This window comes from Arachis stenosperma, chromosome 6, assembly GCF_014773155.1.
Source record: "Arachis stenosperma cultivar V10309 chromosome 6, arast.V10309.gnm1.PFL2, whole genome shotgun sequence".
Classification (NCBI taxonomy): Eukaryota; Viridiplantae; Streptophyta; class Magnoliopsida; order Fabales; family Fabaceae; genus Arachis; species Arachis stenosperma.
In genome coordinates, this window is record NC_080382.1 from 123,764,922 (window position 1) to 123,785,081 (window position 20,160).

The window sequence follows — 20,160 nt, forward strand, 5'->3', positions numbered from 1 at the left end:
ACCGTAGGGTTGCAGAATTACTATAATAGGATACGCGAGATAAAATTGTTATAGTGATTGATAACTGCCTTATGTATCTTTTCAAAAACAACGGTTTATTATAAAAGAGAAATCTGAAACCTTTTCTGAAAGAGGCATTGTTCAATTCTTAAAAACTCAAAAGTCTTTCAAAAGGTTTACTTATGCTGAACCAAATTAGCCTTTCATACTTTTCAAACCAGAAACACTAACCAACATGGCCTTCGGCCCATCTCATGGTCAACCACGGCTCTAAGCCCAAACAGCCCAAACAACAACCAGTCACCACAGTCCAACAGAGTCTCAGTCGCAAACACAAATAGGAAAGTTCAAGAACAAACAAACAAGTACAGCACGTAGAACAATTAGCAGTTAATCACAAGTAATCACAAAGGCAAACCAAGTACAATATGCACACCCAAACAATGTCACATAGATGCATATGATGCATGCCTTTCCTAGTGGCTGATGATATCATCTGTCGGTTATATAGCCAACCCGACAAGTCCTGGTAGCTAACCATTAGACTGTCCCTCTGTTGTGCATCCCCAACTTGAGTTATTCTCGATCATCATCATGATCATAATCATAATTGGTGGACGAAATTGTGATTCATTCTTTTCTAACTCGAAACAATCCCCGGTAATGGCTCCAAAAACTTGCTGCTCAATATCACGGTGTCTAAAATTCAATTCACAACTCCGCACAACTAACTAGCAAGTGTACTGGGTCGTCCAAGTAATAAACCTTACGCGAGTAAGGGTCGATCCCACAGAGATTGTTGGTATGAAGCAAGCTATGGTTACCTTGTAAATCTCAGTTAGGCAGATTAAATGGTTATGGGTTTCAAAAATTAATAATAAATGGAAAATAAAAAGGGATAGAAATACTTATGTAATTCAAGAGTGGGAATTTCAGATAGGCATATGGAGATGCTGCACTCCTCTTGAAACTCTACTTCACTACTCACTCTTCCAATCATTCTTACTCCTTTCCATGGCAAGCTGTATGTAAGGCATCACTATCATCAATGGCTACTTTCAATCCTCTCGGGAAAATGGTCCTATGCGCTGTCACTGCACGGCTAATCGTCTGGAGGCATCACCCTTGCTGATAGCTACATCCCATCCTCTCAGTGAAAATGGTCCAAATGCTCTGTCACAGCACGGCTAATCATCTGTCGATTCTCAATCAGGTTGAAATAGAATCCATTGATTCTTTTGCGTTTGTCATCACGCCCAGCCTTCAGGAGTTTGAAGCTCGTCACAGTCATTCAATACCGGAATCCTACTCGGAATACCACAGACAAGGTTAGACTTTCCGAATTTCCAGGATCCTACTCGGAATACCACGGACAAGGTTAGACCTTCCGGATCCCCATGAATGCCGCCATCTATCTAGCTTATACCACGAAGATTCTGTTGAGAAATCTAAGAGATATGCGCCCGACCTAAGGTAGAACGGAAGTGGTTGTCAGTCACGCGCGTTCATGGGTGAGAATGATGATGAGTGTCACGGATCATCACATTCATCAAAGTTAAGTGTAGCGTATATCTTGGAATAAGAATAAAAGAGAATTGAATAGAAAGTAATAGTAATTGTATTAAAACTTGAGGTACAGCAGAGCTCCACACTCTTAATCTATGGTGTGTAGAAACTCCACTGTTGAAAATACATAAGTGAAAGGTTCAGGCATGGCCGAATGGCCAGCCCCCATGGTCTAAGGACCAGGCGTCCAGAGATGTCTAATACACTAGTAAAAATTTCTATTTATAATAAACTAGCTCCTAGGGTTTACATGAGTAAGTAATTAATGCATAAATTCACTTCCAGGGCCCACTTGGTGTATGCTTGGGCTGACCTTGATCTATCCACGAGCTGAGGCTTCTCTTGGAGTTGAACTCCAAGTTATGACGTGTTTTGGGCGTTCAACTCCGGATCATGACGTTTTTCTGGCGTTTAACTCCATACAGCAGCATGTACTTGGCGTTCAACGCCAAGTTACGTCGTCAATTTTCGAATAAAGTATGGACTATTATATATTGCTGGAAAGCCCTGGATGTCTACTTTCCAACGCCGTTGAGAGCGCGCCATTTGGAGTTCTGTAGCTCTAGAAAATCCATTTCGAGTGCAGGGAGGTCAGATTCCAACAGCATCAGCAGTCCTTTTGTCAGCCTTTTTTTCAGAGTTTTGCTCAAGTCCCTCAATTTCAGCCAGAAATTATCTGAAATTACAGAAAAACACACAAACTCATAGTAAAGTCCAGAAATGTGAATTTAACATAAAAACTAATGAAAACATCCCTAAAAGTAGCTTGAACTTACTAAAAACTACCTAAAAACAATGCCAAAAAGCGTATAAATTATCCGCTCATCAATAATCCATATCCAACACCCTCACTGGTGTATATTCATGTGGGCGAGCTCATTTGGAACTTTCACAGTGCCTGGACACACTTACGACATAGGGTCAGCAGAGTCTCTAGTCTCCACCTAGAGCACGTGGTGGCTAGCCACAGCTTTCTTCCAGGGAAACTCGTGTCTCCGATAGTAGAAGTGCAACAATCACAATATCAATAACTCAGCATATATGCATTCATTCTCAGCCATGAATCAACGTTCATCTCACCCATCCGGCTTAAGTTCATAATTTATAGTCAGCCATTTGGCTTATGACAGATTCTGCAATCAACCATAATTTATTATCATACACAGTCATTCCGGCTCATAACAAAATAGCACTTCCACCATTTAACATCATCAAATTCATAAAAATCATTATTCAAAGCCATAAATCACATTTTCTCAATTCACTTCGCTTTGAAATCAAATTTCAACGCTTTTCAACCTTGGCTTTAAAGTTCTCATTTCTCAAATCATCTCGGGCTCACAAGCCACTCTTAGTCAAGGTAAGTTTCCCCTTTTTAAAAACAAAGTCACCCTTGGCCTTCTCTTTTCAAAACTTCCAAAACCATGGCAAGTTAAAGACTTATTTTGAAATATTCAAAATCATCCATCCAACAACGGAATTTTATAACAAAAGTTCCTCGGCAGAGTCTCAAGTCTTTAGGGGAGAATAACATAATTCATTTCCTCAAATTCACTTATAATCATTAGAACCTTGGCTTCCTGATTTGAGTAATAAAATAGGATCTAAGCCAAATCGAGTCATGTAATCAATTACTCCTTTCAAAGCCGTTTCCTTCACTTAAACAAAACCAGCTTCAACCTCATGATAAGTTCTAAAAGCGTTTCAGACTGCTTAGAAATTGTTTTAGTCTTGCAAAAATTTCAGAATTCAAAGAATACTTAAAATTTTTCCCAAAACCTTTTAAAATGAAACTTGTCAATAGATGTTCAGGTTCTTTCAAAGTCACTAAAACCCCTCTAATTGAAACCCTCAAGTCAAATTCAAAGACATAACCTTTTTCACATCTAAAACAGCTTTAAAACATAAGTTTCATCTAAATAACTTTTCCCCAAAAGAGATACAATGTTTTTCTTAAGAAACAAGACTAAATCACAATTCCTCTTTAATAATTCATTTCAAAAGCATAAATCATCCCTTTTCTTGATAATTCAAATAAAATAGTAGAAGTCGTTAACTCATAATTTTTCCTAGACGACATTTCAATAAAGTCCCGGATTCTACCGAAATTTTTGCAGCACCTCCCCTAAAACTTAGACTTTGCCACCCGGTTCGGGTCCCAACTAAACCGTTCCACAATCCTTTTCAACAGTTCAAATCCAAAAATTAATTCAAGAGCAAGCTAAACCAAATAGTCACCTCATTTTCATATCTCAAGGAAACCGTTTTAAAATCAAATCATTATCAACCGATTAAATTCATTTCCAACACTTTAAAGAAATAGCTCAGCAATAATTCATTTATCAAAATCAAATCGATTAAAGCATACCAGGCTGAATCTAAAAGTATATTCTATTTTTCACATTATCGAGAAAATCAACTCAACTCGAATCTTTAAAAAGATCAACTTCAAAAACATTCCGTTTCATAAAGCCACACAACAATCTAGTCAAACAAGCATTCATAATCATTCAAGACAACCAAACAATACATAAAACTGATACAATCACCAAATGTACATTGTCTCATATCCATATATAATAATTCCAATGTATAAAGTATAGTTTTCAGAAAAAGCCACTACCTCAATACGCAAAACCATAGTCCAAACGCCTCATAAAGTTTTTTTCGTCTCAATCCGAAATCACCGGCAATCAAAACCCCGGCTCTGCTTGCTCTCTCAAAAGCAGAAACAGCTACAAGCGGCACAAGAAAATCGGATTCTAATTCCTAAAACCATTAACATCGCCAATACTTTATTACACGGAATAGAACACTAACGTAAGGCACTTGAAACAGAAATACTCACTGAAATAGCGAAATGAAACAACAGCGGGTTCTGAACCAGTTTGCAGTGGCCCTGGCAGCCACATCAAGCGACGGTGGCGACCGGACTCCGGCGATGAAGACCGAAACCCACATACAGAGACGATAAGGCTTCCGAAATCTTAAACGAATGGAAATCAAACTCAAAAACCCTTACCGGTAGAGTTTTCCGGCGACAGCAATGACGTTTTCCGGCGGCCAGGCATGGCGGCGCAGTTGATTTCTCCTCCAAGTGTGGCTATAACATAATCAGTTTCTTCTCCCTCCATTCACAATCCCAACGGAAGTCACAGTGGTGGTTCTGAGCAGCTCTGGTGGCAGAGGCTCCGGAACTCACAGAAGTCATTGAACAGTGCAGCTCCAATGGGGGCTTCTAGCAACGACGGCGGTCCAGGCAGCATCAACGACGATGATAGGGTCTATAGTGGCGGCGACAATAGCGGCTTCTGATCACAACACAACAACTTAGCACGGTGAGGGCCCTTTCTTCCTCTGCTCTGTGGGTGTTCCACGATATTGGCGACGGTAGCACCCAGCGAACCCTCCTCCTCCAGCAGCGACGCCGAAGATCAAAGATGGCGACGCAAGCTCAGGCCCCATGGATGGGACGATGGTGATGGCAGAACGACGCCTGGGCAGCGACGATCAGCGTGGCTCAATGACGGTCGATGGGGCCTACCGGATCTTCAGTGACGGCGACGAGGTGTTGCGGCCAAGCAACGCCTCCTTCTTCTCCCCTGCGCGCTCCCTTCACCCTGGGTCTTCCTTTTTTTATGCCCGATCTCTCTCTGTGATGGCACGGTTGGCAACGATGCAAGTGAGGGATCGACGGCGACCAGCTGGCGGCGACAGCACCCTTCCTGGCCGGGGCGCTCTTCTTCCACTCCTCCTCCCCTTCTCCGCAGTGGTTCACTGCTTTTGTCTTCTTCGTAGGTATGGGGAAAACTGTGTGTTGATGGATGAGGGTGATGCGGCGCTGAGGAGAGTGAGGGATGGTTAGGGTTTTTGGCAAAAAATTAGATTTAGGGGTATTTTCGTAGTTTCAAATAAAATTAGGGATAATATAATAATTAGAAATGAATTTTAATCCAACAATAATAATGTATAAAAATACTATTTGTTCATCAATTTCACAATTATTTTCAATAAAATGTTCAAATCCAAAAATTAGGAATAATATACTTAATTTTTCTATTTTTCAAAACAGCGATATTAATATTTTAAAATATTAATTATTTAGTCCAAATCATATAAAATTCTTATTATTTCCTAATTACCAACTTTATAATTTAAATATAGGAAATAATCCAATAATTATGAAATTAAGTAAAATTTTCACTTTAATTATCAAAAATTGATTTAATCATTCTCGATGAAATAATTTCTGAAAGTAAAATCTCAAATAACAAATATATTAAAAATCATCTCATAATAAGATTCTTCAAAAGTTCTGGGTCTTACAATTTTTCAGGCAGCGGTGCCGCAAGAGGGAGGGAGGCTAGACAACAACAGCGGTGTCGTGAGGGGAGGAAGGTGAGATAGCAGAAGCGGCACCGCAGGAGACGTGCGTGAGACAGTAGCAGTGTTGCGTCACTAACGAGGCTTCTTCGGGCAGCGGCAACGTGGATGACCGAGAGAAAAGGGCGCGCACTTCACATGAGAGCTCCGATCAGTGGCGACAACGCACTACCATGGCGGAGGAACGGACGACTGAGCAGCAGAGTAGTGACGCGATGAGAGAGAAATGTGACGTGTTGTGCGTTTGTGTTTATATAGGATTACGTTGACTAATCCTAATTATTTAAATTCAAAACCTAATTCTAATTAATTTAAAATCTTATTTTTAAAATTAATTCATTAGCATGTTGTTTATGTTGGCTAAAATGTGTGTTGTTCTCCTAGATTTTTTCTTATAATATTAATCCCTAAAAGTTTACATATAGTCTATTTAAATGGATAAAATATTCAATTACAAGTATGTTCTATTGTAGCAGTATTATCTGATCTTCCACATCTGAAAAGAATTTTCTTTGATTAAAAATTTTGCTTGGAAAAGTATGGTACAATAAAAATGAGTACCTTATTTTAAAAGATCATGCAAATTTTTAGAAGAGTCTAAAAAAAGTCATCATCATCTGAAAGAGGTGATTCTTTTGAATAATTAAAACGTTAACTCCTGCAGGATTACAAAAATTAATTTATTAATGGAGATAAAAATGGTGATATACAATTTTATTGGTGCATGGCGTATAATCCATAAATATGGATCTGTCAGTGACTTAAAAAATGCAAGTTACGTTTTTTGTGAAACAGAAAAAACAAAAACTGCAGCAACTATAAAACCCAACTTACTCTTGTCAGGAGAGCCATCCAGTGTACCAAATATGTCCCTCCTTTGTGTGTGTTTGGTATAATCTCCCAACATCTTCCATAATTTTAAGCTCACATCTTCCATAATTTCAAGCTCACCTAATCCGATTATTTTTTGACACAAGTAACTGTCAAAAAAATTCACAACTATGACGTATACGGAGGTTTTTTCACTAAAATAAAAAAATATCATTTTCCCAAACACGATTTTTAAACTTTAATTCTCCAAATACTTAAGACAATGACAACCATTATCAACGTCTCTAGAGTACATAGAAATACACAAGAGTACACAAACAACAAGCATAGCTTCTTCAATATCGCCAACACTAATGGCAACCATTATCATCATCTCCAAAAGTACATAGACACCTTATTGATTAAAATATTTTTTCTCATAAAAACGTAACCTGCGGTTCTAAGCTTTCTATAAAAGTTTCTGACACCTTAAAAAACATGCATTTTACGTCTTTAAAAAAACTCTGACACCCCAAAAAACACAGATTGGGTTTTGTTATTTAAAAAAAAAACGTGAAAACAATAACACGGAAGTTGCGTTTTATTATCTTGGTAAACAAAAAAAATAAAAAACGATAAAAAATGGTAAAACGCATGTTATGATTTATTCTGACATTATATCAATGAAATTTTTGTTCATCCATTTCATTGCAGTACACTATTATTGTTTTCATATAGAAAAAAAATAAACCGCAGGATTACGTATATTATTTGTTATGAACTAATGGATCCTCAAGATACCATTTAATAATAAAAAATTGCATCCTCGCAGGATCACGTAAAAATTACTGTTATGGATCACGATAATTCTTTAATTTGTCGGAAGCAGTTATAAGAACAATGATGTTACTTCTCACCGAGAAAAAAGAATAATAGTGTTACCATTTAACGTAACAAAAACATACATAATTAAAAGATAATCGTTGTCTAAAGTGAATGAGCTCTTGTAATTCAAAATCATAATTAATCCTCTAAAAAATTTGTGTATTCCATAAAAGAAATGTATTGAAAAATTATTCCATGAATTAAATAAATCTTATTATTTATATTACCTAAAATATATGAATAAATATTTTGAGATCTTATATTTTTAGAAATGAATATATACTTAAAGATAATTTTAATAAATGATTTATTACAAGTTATTATATGGATATTATTCTTCTTTGGATAAAATTGTGAATTTATTAAATCTAATTTTCAAAAGTAAATTAGTTTGCCTAATTATAAAACTCGTTCCTAGTATTTCAATTCCATAAGGAGAAGTGGCAATTGGCAAAGTATAAATATAAAATTGGTATTAATTAAAATAAATAGTTTGGTAATGTGATTAATATATTTTATTTTCTCATAATAATTTATTTTATGTTCAGGAATAATATAAATCTCAAAATTATTTATGAGATATTCATTTCTAATTATTTTTATGAATACTTAAGTTACCATTTAAACACACGAAGCTTATTATATGTTGTGTATATTATATATTATTATATATTTATTTAATATACCATCATTAAAATATATATAAATACTCATAGTTTTATTTTTTCATTATTTTTAAACAAGGTAAAAAATAGATGCCTTGTTTGGATTCCAAAAACAATATACGTATTATTTATTGTATACAATATACGTATTATTTATCGTTTTATATTATTTAAGTGTGTAAGACCAAAATTGAAAAGGGTTATTATGAGTTAATTTTAAATTTAATATTTTTATAGCTTTAATGTTAGAATTTTTTTTATTAAAGATAATTAAAGTAAGTTTTGATTAATTGAATTTGAAATAAATTAAGATCTCTATTCAATTTTATAATTATCGAGTTATTTTTTATATTTAAATTATAACGTTAGTAGTTATGAAATAATAAAAATTTTATATGATTTAATTTAAATAGTTGATATTTTTATAATTCAATACTTTAAGTTTTAGAAATAAAAAAAATTATTCTTATTATCTTGTAATTTTAATTAAAGTATTTGATTTTAAAGTAATTAGTATTTTGGTACAACAATAATATTTTAAAGTAATTTTAAAGATTTAATTAGAGTTTAAATTAATATCCTATGCCCCAATTTTATTCAAATTATCCTACTCTAATTAAACTCAAAAATCTCGAAATCAAACCCTATTTTTCATCTAACCCTAATCCTAATTTGGCCTAGTCCTAACCCTAGCTACCCAACCCCCCTCTCACACTCTTCCCCACTCACACACACGCACACCAGCAACAACACACACACAGTAGCAGTGAAACAGAAAACAAAGAAAGAAAGGGAAGGGGAAAGCAGAATCAGGGAAGGGGAGAAGAGAGGGAGATCTGAGAGACGAAAGATTCAGAGAGGATGGAGACGCCGTCATCCTTGTCACCGTTTGTGGAGCCGCGAGGAGTGTCGCTGTCGAAGCCACGCCGTTCGTCCCTGCCCAGTCGCCGTTCTGCCGTCCATCAACCACGTTCTGTCGCCTAAGAAGAACCATGAAGATGAGAGAGAGCTCGTGTGCGAAAGGTAGCGTCGCTGTGCCTCCGTCACGCCTCTATCACCGTCGAACTGCTTTGCTGTTGCTAGCTCTGTCACGACTGATCTGCCGCCGCCACTGTTAGAGTTTGTCACCGCCACTTTTGCCAATGCCGGCGAGCACGAAGAGAGAGAGAGAGAGAGATAGGAGTTTGCATAGCAGAGAGAACGTGATAGGGGAGCCCTTGTTAAAGCTAGTCACTGCCGCTGAGATGCCATCGCTGCTGCCTCCATTTTTGCCACAGATGCCTTTCGGTGCTGCCACTAGAAGGTCGTCAGAATTAGTTAGAGCTGCCGTTCTGATTCTGCTCTGTTTCGGTTGATGTCATCGTCGCCGTTCTGGTCGCCAAAGAACTATCCTTGGAACCGCCACTGTCCTGGTGAGGTTTATCCTTATTTCTATTATTCTGTTGCCACTATGAAGGTTGTTGTTAAAGTATTTATGTTGAATAAACCTGTTACTGTGAATTACTCCGCTGCCGCCGCCATTGGAGGTAGGTGTCGTTGGTTGTGTTCGAAAGAATGAAGCTGTTGCGTTGCTGGTTGCGGCTCAGCCAATCGTCACGTCCCAACCGCGCCTTCAATTCAGTTTCTGCAAAATTTGAAAGTTGAGGTAGGGGCCTTTTTAGAAAACTACACTTTACGAATTGAAATTATTATATATGGATATTTATGTGAGAAAATGTATCTTTGAGTGATTATATAAGTCTTATGTATTGTTGGTTGTCTTGGATGAGTATGAATGCTTGTTTGGCTGGGTTATTGTTCGGTTTTGTGAAACGAATTGTTCTTGAAATGCTTTTTTAAAACTATTTTGTAAAAGATTTGAGTTTGAATTGGTGCTCTTGAAATCTGATAATGATGCACTTTTGGAAAAAACTTGAGTTTGAACTGATTTGATTTGGAACCCGATAAAGAGGGTTGCAGAATGGTTTGGTTGGGACTCAGAAAGGGTGACAGAATCCATGTTTTAGGTGAGGTGCTGCCGAAATTTCTGTGAAAATCCAAGAATTCTATTCGAAATGTCATTTGGAGAGTCATGAGTCTAAGACTTGTACTATTTTACTTGAACTATTTACAAAGGTGATGAATTGTGTTTCGAAATGAATTATTGAAAAGAGAACTATGATTCAGCTTTGTTTCTTAAGAAAAGTATTTTTACTTTTGGATACAAGACATTTAGAAGAAGCTTGTGTCGTAAGCTGTTTTAAAGGTGAAAAGGGTTTATGTCTTTGAAATTAGCTTGAGGAGTTCAATTGGAGGAGTTTCAGTGGTTTTGAAAGAATCTGAATCTTGATTGATAAACCTTATTTTTATGACATTTCGGGAAAAGTTGAAAGTATCCTTTAAATTTCTGGTTTAGAAAACTAAAATGATTTCCGAGTCGGTAGAAACGTTTCAGATTTTTAACATGGGGTTGAAATTGGTTTTAGTTTAAGTAGGAGAAAGGATTTTTAAAATGTGGTTGGAGTAATTGATTTTTAGCATGAGGATTTTTAAAAGGGACTCCTCAACCTTCTACCCAATTTTTTGATGCAATAAGAGAGAGACTCCTCAACCTTAATTGTCCGCACTATAGTTTCATCACGAAACCAGAAAAGGGGTTTTTAAACCTCTAAATCATTCTATACTACGACTACAATAGCTAATGAGGTATTTATAACCTCTTATTAGGTTAAAACAAAGAAAACCCTAAAGCCCATAAACATAAGGCCCAATCTAGTAATTAAATAAACAAAATCAAAATATATCAAATTAAATTAAAACATTCTAAAAATATAAACTAATATCTTCTAAATAACACTTAAACTCTTCATATCATGAACATTTGAAGCACGTATCATTCTCCTCCTCTTCAAAAAAGATTCGTCCTTGAATCTTGTAGGTGAAAAAAATAGTATATAAAAAGGACAATAATTACAAGGAAGATAATTTCTTTTTTTTTTGTTTTTTTTTGCACCGTATGCTTTTTTATTTTTTTAAACAATAAAATCAACAATAATGACAAAACAATAATGAAATACAAACGGAAAATAAGAACACAAGAACTTAAAGAAAGATGTGACAGACACTGGACTCTCTTTTTTTATGATAAAAGAAGAACAGATATAGATTAATAAGAATTAATCTAATACCTGAGCTCTGATACAAAATGATAAAAAAAATAAAAGATAAACAAAAAGATAAGGATTCAAGCTGAATAAAAAAGACATATTGAAATTGAAATAAAAACAGAAAGGATAGATTGAAATTGAGTACAAAGAGAATAACTCTACTTTCTACCCAATTTCTTGACACAACAAGAAAGGGACTCATCAACCTAACTTGTCAATGCCATAGTTTGGAAATTGAATCGAAGGGACTCCTCAACCTTCTACCCAATTCCCCGATGCAACAAGAGAGGGACTCCTCAACCTCAATTGTCCACACCATAGTTTCATCACAACACCAAAAAAGGGGTTTTAAAACCTCTAAATCATTCTATACTACGATTACAATAGCTAATGAGGTATTTATAACCTCTTATTAGGTTAAAATAAAGAAAACTCTAAAGCCCATAAACATAAGGCCCAATCTAGTAATTAAATAAACAAAATCAAAATATATCAAATTAAATTAAAACATTCTAAAAATATAAACTAATATCTTCTAAATAACACTTGAACTCTTCATATCACGAATATTTGAAGCACGTATCAGTATGGTTTAAATTCTATTCTTATTCTTATTTATTCAAATCAAGAAAATTAAAGTTTTACATATTTTTAAATGAATTTGAGCAAATGAGTTATGTTATTCTCCCCTAAAGTCTTGAGACTCTGCCGTGGAACTTTTGTTACCAAATCCATTTTAGAATGAATGATTTTGAATCTCTCGAAAAAAGGCTTTTGATTTGGTGTAGTTCCTGAAATGGTTGGAAAGATGTTGTGGAGAGTGGCCTTATTTTAAAAAGGAAAATTTATTTTTGAGGAAAAGTGGCTTATGGGCCTGAAATTATTTGAGAAGTGAGAATTTTAAAGCCAAGGCTGGAAAGAATTGATTTTTTATTTCAAAGTAAAGTGAATTGAGAAAAAGTGATTTATGGCTTGAATGATGATTTTATGAGTTTGATGATGTTGGATGGTGGAAGTGCTATTATGTTATGAGCCGGAATGGCTGTATATGATAATGAATTATGGCTGATTGTGAAATATGTTATGAGCCAGATGGATGAGTATGAATAATGGATGATTATTGAGTTGATAAAGTTATTGTTGCACTTTCAATTATCTAAGATACGAGTTTTCCTAGGTAAAAGCAGTGGCTAGCCACCACGTGCTCCAGGTTGAGACTCGATACTCTGGTGACCTTATGTCGTAAGTATGGTCGGACACTGTGAAAGTTCTGGATGAGCTCACCCCTATGAATAAACACCAGTATGGGTGTTGTATAATTATGATTATGATTGTTAATAACTCGAGTTGGGGATGCACGACAGAGGGACAGTCCAAGCCTTTATAACCGACAAATAAGACTCATCAGCCACTAGGACAGGCATTCATCATATGCATCTATGTGACATTGTTTAGGTGTGCATATTGTACTTGGTTTGTCTATGTGATTAATTGTGTTTAATTGCTAATTGCCCTACTTGAAGTAACTGCTTAATTGTGCTTGAACCTTTTACTTGTGTTTGTGACTGAAAAGTTGGTTGTATTGTGATGGATTGGCTGCTGTTTGGATTGCTTGGGTTTAGGGCCGTGGTTGATTATGAGATGGGCCAAAGGTTGTGTTTGGTTTTGTGTTTTTGGTTTGGAAAAGTTTGGAAAAACTAAACTGGTTCAGCATAGGCTTAATGAACCTATGCTTGGAATAGCTTGGTCATTCATACTGTATAAGAAAGACTTTCAATAAGGCTTTTAATTTATTTTATTGAGGAATTAACAGTTTTCTCTTTCAGAAAGGATTTTGGATTTTGATATTAAACATTTGGTTTTGAAAAGATGCATAAGACAGTTATTAATCACTGTAATGGTTTTATCTTCATGTATCCTATTATAGTAATTCTGCAACCCTATAGTGAGAACCCTTTCGAGGACGATGTTCTCACTCCCCTACATGTGTTTACTTTTCAAGATATGGACGAGGAAGTCACGAAGAGTCTATTCTATTTTCCGTTTATATGATATATTGTATTGTTTTAGATATTATGTTTTCCCTCACCTTTATCTTTATACATTCTATAAGAGGGATAGGAATTGTATTTATTAATGCTTCTAAAAATTATATATATATATATATATATATATATATGTATGTATGTATCCTTTGCAAATTGTGATATTAGTATGGATGTATGTTTTGAAAAATTCCGTGTAAGTTTTAAACAGGCTCATATTTATGTATTAAATACTCTGAGAGTCGTCGTAACACCAGAGCTATCACAGTCGCGCAGCCGGAAGCGTAAGCTTTAATAGTTAGGTGTTACAAAGTGTATAGTATTGTACAAATTACAATATTGATCTAATATACAATACTGCTGTGTGTATAATTTTATTTCTTGTTTTTCATCATTTTACATTACAAGAAAAACACCTATTTAACCACATTTTTTTAAACTATATTTAAAAAGCATAGTCTATTCATAGAATAGGGTATACTTTTTTCCGTGTTACACCCTTTTTATGAGAGAATAAGAAACATAATTGTGGCATCATTTAAAAAGTGTAGCCTTAAATACAATAAAAATTACTTATAAAGCGTAGTCTTATATTGATATCTATAAGTACACTTTTCGTACCAAAAATAGCGCTTTTAAAAAGTAACATATTCTTTATGTTTTGGCACTTCAAAATTGTTTACTAATATATTCATGTATACTTAATGAATTTTGTTTTAGATTTTGCTACATAAACAATAACTTTTGTAAACAATGAGTTCTAGAATTAACCCAAAAAATAAAAAAACACTCCACCCCCCAAATTATCTCCTAAACATTAACATTAGATAACCATCTGTACATCTAATGAATTGAACATCTAGTCATTGTTAACTGTGCATGAGTAAATCGAATCAAAGAAAATAACTATCCAATTAAAAATAATCAACATAATCATCTGCATACCTATTAAATTGAACATCTGACCTATCTATTATTGACATTGTTTAGTATTATCGTAATCTACTTATACTTTTTTTCTTTTGTTTTTCTTTTCAGAAATCGTCCTCCTTCAGAAACCCGTGCCCTGCTCCTCCTCTTTCAGAAAGCTTCATGCCGTTTTCACACCACCACCACTCACTGTCGCCCTTCTCCTTCGTCTTCACCTTTGGTCACCCCCACTCACCGTCGCTCAACACTCACCACGCCGCTCTTCATCTTGTTCACCTTCGCTCACCACTCACTGTCACCGCTCCTCAACTTTTTTACTGTCGCTCACCACTCACCGAGACATTGAAGTTCTTTTCTCTCTCTCTTTAAAAGAAAAACCCTAGCCGCTGCTCTCTTCTTCAAACCTGGTCCACCCGCCATCCCTACTCCTACTACTCCAGTGTTGTCGCAGCACGTCTTTATCGTCACGTTGTGTCGCCTCTGTCCCATGGCCGTTGTCTATTCCAGTTCTGTCGCATGTGCTCCACTGCTCCCTCTCCCTCATCTCGATTTGAGTTCTGGCCCTCATCTGAGTTTGAATTCCGTCTGTTATTTTTTTCTTGTTTTTATTGTGTTATTGTGATTTAATTGTTGGTGTTGTTGCTGTGTAACTTATAATGTTCCTGTTGGTGTTGTGAATCTGAATAACAGAGAGTGATGACATATTGATTCTAAATATGAATAGTATTGATTAAGAGAAAAGTAATAATTAGAGGACATGTACTGAAAAATTTATGTTAAATCTGAATATTATTAATTCTTTCTTCCTTTGTTAGAGTCTATTTCAATAGCAAATAATGCATGCTGGGATATTAGAGAACTTGCAGTTAAGGTATGTTAATATTATGTGCTACACTCTGATTAAATTTTGTAGAACTGTATTGAGGCTGAAATCTAATTGGCTTAGTCAGAGTTATGTGCATAATGTAGTTTTAAACTGTTTGTTTCAAAAGCCAATTAGGACAAATGGCTCTACTCTTTGTGATTGGTATTTGACTGTTATCTTTTAAATTTTCACTTATGTATTTTTGTCTTATGAAATTTTATAACAATATCATTGTTTTAGTTCTGATAAGTTTCAATTTATTTATATATTTAATTTGCATCTTTTATATGGTTGGAATTTTCTAAGTCCTGTCAGAGTTCTATGCATTCACTAAATTTTCTATGATATGCGACAAATTTCAGAAAACATGTTATTTATCTAAACTGACCAAGAGTTGAATGGCACTCTTGTTAGACATTCGACTTTGGATATCTTTGAGGAAATCATTATTGCTCCAATTCCTTATTTTGGAATAGATTCCTGTAGTTGTACTTTGGCCTTCCAGTTGATTTTTTTCTTTGCAGATTTCTATCTTGAGGGTAAAACTTTAATGTGACATTTCTTCGTGAACAAGAATTTGATGTATTAAGTATTAATTGGAAAGAAGAGACAAAGCTATGCAAGGTTTACTACAGATTTGGTTCTTGGCTGAATAAGTTATAACTATCTTTTCCTTGTTTATCCATGTATATACATTGTGGTTCATTCATATTTAAAGAAGTAAATAAGAAGCCGAATGTTTAGAATCAAAATCCTATCTGAGACATATTTCAGCTTAATCATCCAAGCAAAATTTAGTCCTTTGCGCATAGAAGAACTCTTAACAAAGAAAGTGGAAGAAGAAAAAAAGGGACAGTAGCTACAATCGTAATATTTGTTCTAACCTTAAAAATTGTCTCAGAACTTCTGGTGTGGCTATTGCTAACACATGGCTTCTAAAATACGTAGGTAACCAGCAATGAGACCAGTCTGATGGCTTTATGTCGTAGAGTGTATACCCATGCTCATGATTATCGCATCAATTCTATTTCAAATAACAAGTAATTTAGGTTTTGTTCGTATTTTTTGTCATTATATTTCTCCTCATGTAGTCTTGTTTTAAAGATGACATTCCTTCTGATCTATTGTTTAATTTTGTTATTATTGCCTTGTGTATTCCTAAAATTTGATGAAATTTGGATAATGGTATTTTTTTTCTTCTCGTGACAGTGAAACTTTCATATCGGCTGATGATTTGCGAATAAGCCTTTGGAACCTCGAAATTAGTAATCAAAGTTTCAATATTATTGATGTAAAGCCTGCAAATATAGAGGATCTGACTGGTAAGCTTTCACTGCTATATTTTTATGCCATTGTGAAATTATTTGTAGTGGTAACTTGGTATGCTTTACCTAGTTAAAGGAGTAATAACTTGAGTTGTAGTTATTTGATAAGTGTTCATTTTGTGTGTGCAAACTTAGCTAATCTAGATCACGGATATGAACAACACTATAGCAGTAAGATAAGGTAGAAAATAGGTGAATGAAAGGTTCTGTATAATTTTTTGGTATAGAGGTTTGATGCCTGTGAATGCTGTCAACAATGCTTGTGAGAGATATTGGCATTTGGGATTTGATGAGTTATAAGTTATTCTTTTATTGATGGGATGATTTTTTTGTTGTTTCCTGTCAAAGTTGCTGCGGCTTTATAAGTTAAAAAAGGATTCACTTGCTTGCCGAAATTGATTGCAAATTTTAGTTATCTTTTGTGGTTACCACATTTTAAAGAAGTAGCACAAAGAGAAAGTGACAACTTTGAAGAATGAACTTGGAGACATGAAGGCCAACCAGCAGCAACAAGAGGAAGAGATTCATGGATTGCAGAATATGGTTTAGTTATTAGAAGATACTTATGTAGGATATAATATTTTAGTTTTTCGTAGAGTATTAGTAGTAAATTCTAAGTGGTCTCATGCTTATTTTGATATGACTATGCTTAATTTAGTGTGAGATGTATGAATATTCAAAATTAACTTCATTTCAATACTTTTGGTTCATTATAAATATATTTTGTTTACAGATAATTTTTATTATTTAAGGAAATTATTTAATATAATTATGTATTTATTTTTATTTTATAATATTTACTTCATTTAATTAAAAATGCAAAATTATATATGTAATCATATTACTAAATATTATGTTGTACAAAAAATTATTAGAATATATATATATATATATATATATATATATACAGAAAATTAAAAAACAAAACAATGAGGGACCTAAGGCTACACTTATATAGAGTAGCTATCGGTATACTATTTGTTATATTTATAAAGTGATGCAGTAGCCTAGAAAAGTATAGCCTATTCTTTTGAATTCTGGTAACCATTAGTGTTGAAAAACGTAGCCTTTGGTCCTAAATAGCGTCACTTAAAAAGCGCACCCTATTCTCAAAGGCCAGAAGCGTAGCCTTTGATATAGAAAAGCGTAGCCTTTTAGAATAAGCAACACTGGTATAGGCATCTCCCAGAAAAGCATATCCGAAGTCTAAAAGGTGTAGCCTTTGCCTAAAGCATAATTTTTTTTTTCACTTTTGGCTACACTTTTCAAGTGTACCTGAATATGTGTTGTTCTTGTAGTGTTATCTCCCATACATAAATTTGCAACATATTATAACTTCTATTTACATGTATAACAAGCTATTTTATATGTAATAACCTAGTTTTTAGAGAAAGGAGGTATTTTTCTAAAGAAATAATTTTTTTTCGAAAGTTTAGTGAAGTAGGCACCTCTACTGCACAAGTACTACATCATTAAATACCTCTACTGCATCATCATGCACCTCACCACATCATCAATTATCAAACTAGTGAAAAACTGCATTTTAGAGCCGGCTTCGCCTGGAAATTTCGAAAATTCGAATGACATGGTTAGATTCTGTTTAACGAGCCAATTTCTAATATGCAGAAAAATAAATAATAATTTTTTATAATATTATTTTAACCTATCCAAAATCTACTAGCACAATATATTGCCGCCACTCGCCGATGAACTTAACTATGCTAATGTATTATCATAGATCTTTTATCTCCAAGATAATCATGTTACTACTTACTAGTATCATTTATACTAGTAGCTCATATATTTATCTCTAGAAATGTAATTACTAATGATCTAATACACCTAACTTTAGTAATTATCTCCCGAATAATATTTTATTATTAATTTTTGGATGAATCACCTTATAACTCCCATGGTCCACAAGTTTTCAGCCACATATTTCTTCTTATTTATCTCTAGGAGTGTAATTACTTGTGTTTTAATACAACTTTAGTCATTATATCCTAAAAAATATTTTAACTTAATTTCTTGGTGACTAAGCTCCAAAAGCCATAACCCCCTCCCCCAAAGTGACACCACCAGCTTCATTTCTCCTTCTTCCTTGGTCTAGAACTCTTGAGAAAATATCTAGAAACTCTATGGATCCTCTAAGCTTCAAGGTTCGATTCTTGAGCTCTAAAACTCCTACAAAAAATCTAAATCGATTAAAGTGTTCTTCTCATCTTTCTCTTCACTGTCACCAGATTTTATAAGGTATGATGAAGTATTTTGGTTGTTCTTCTTCCTTGAAGTTTTGGCCATGAGAAACCATGGAAAAACTTGATGTTATTGTTGTTCTTTCTCAGGAAATCATATCTAGAAGTCTTATGGAGCAAAAAACAATCAATTTCAGTTTGAGAAAGATGAGTAAATTCTTCTTGAATTCTTGATGAAGGTTCAGCCTTCATGGTATTTTTGAATTAAAAGTTGTTTTTGATTGAAAACTAGGAAGAAAGTGAGCTAGAAATCACCTAGAGAAACCGATTTTTAGAGCTGTTTTAAAGAGGTAAAGTTTGATAAATTAATCATAAATTAATTATGTTCTTGATGTTGGATTATTATATGATTGTTTGATACTTGAAATTGAGTGGTTATGTGATGTTTTAATGATGTTTTTATATGAGAAACAAGCCTACAAATCATTGGATTCATGAAGCTCCATGGCTACTGGAAAACCATGCTTCATGGAGCTCATTTCAAGTTTGTTTAATGTGTTTTTGATGAAGGTTTGGTGGATGGAGTTGGTGTTAAGAAAATGACAAAAATTGGTTACCGAAAAGCATGAAAATGTATTAAGAATCAAGGTGAAAATGATGAAGAATCATAGTTACAAATTCGGTTTTTAATTAAGAAAGAACAACAACTTGATTTATTTTAGGGATACAATAGTAAATAAATAAAAGATTGAAGTTAAAATAGTAATTTCCAAAGCATAGGGATATTTTGGATATTAAGTAAAAATTTAGGGAAAAAATAAAAATTCATAAAAATATATAGGAATATTTTGGTCATTATAAAAAAATATAGGGGTATTTTGATCATTATTTAAAAATGTTAGGACAAAAATATAAATATAAAAAAATTAGGATTAAAATATAAGTAGATAAAAATTCTAGGATCAAACTGCAATTTATAAAAGTTTAAAGATAAAATAATATTAAATGAGTTTTAGTAATAAAATATTATATAATATTATTTTATTGATAATATTAAAATAATAATAATAATAATAATAATAATAATAATATAATAATAGAGAGACAAAATAATATTTTTTTAAAAGTTTTAGAAAGACCGTTTGAAACCCATAATTTAAAGGTTCTCTTCATAAAAAACCAAAAGTGAGATAAGAGAAGAGTATAAAAATTAATTAAGACACTAAAAGAGAACAAAGAAAAGGACAAAGTTATCTAATAAATATATATAAAAAAAGAGAATGAGAATTGGTAACTGAAAGGAGTGGATAAGGAAGATAAAAAGAGAAAGAAACTGAAAAAGGTT

The 20,160-nt window shown here is 33.8% G+C and overlaps 1 long non-coding RNA gene across 2 annotated transcripts; it reads right to left on the bottom strand.

The window, feature by feature from the left end:
• Positions 1-1,595: 1,595 nt before the first annotated feature.
• Positions 1,596-5,407, bottom strand: LOC130936110 (uncharacterized). 2 transcript variants are annotated; one of them, XR_009068062.1, is made up of 4 exons: positions 4,415-5,407; positions 4,190-4,335; positions 2,353-2,699; positions 1,596-2,242 (listed from the first exon to the last, which is right to left on the bottom strand). It is a non-coding gene; the product is annotated as an uncharacterized LOC130936110 (long non-coding RNA). The 2 variants fall into 2 exon arrangements; XR_009068063.1 differs by having other exon boundaries at positions 2,343-2,699.
• Positions 5,408-20,160: the final 14,753 nt, after the last annotated feature.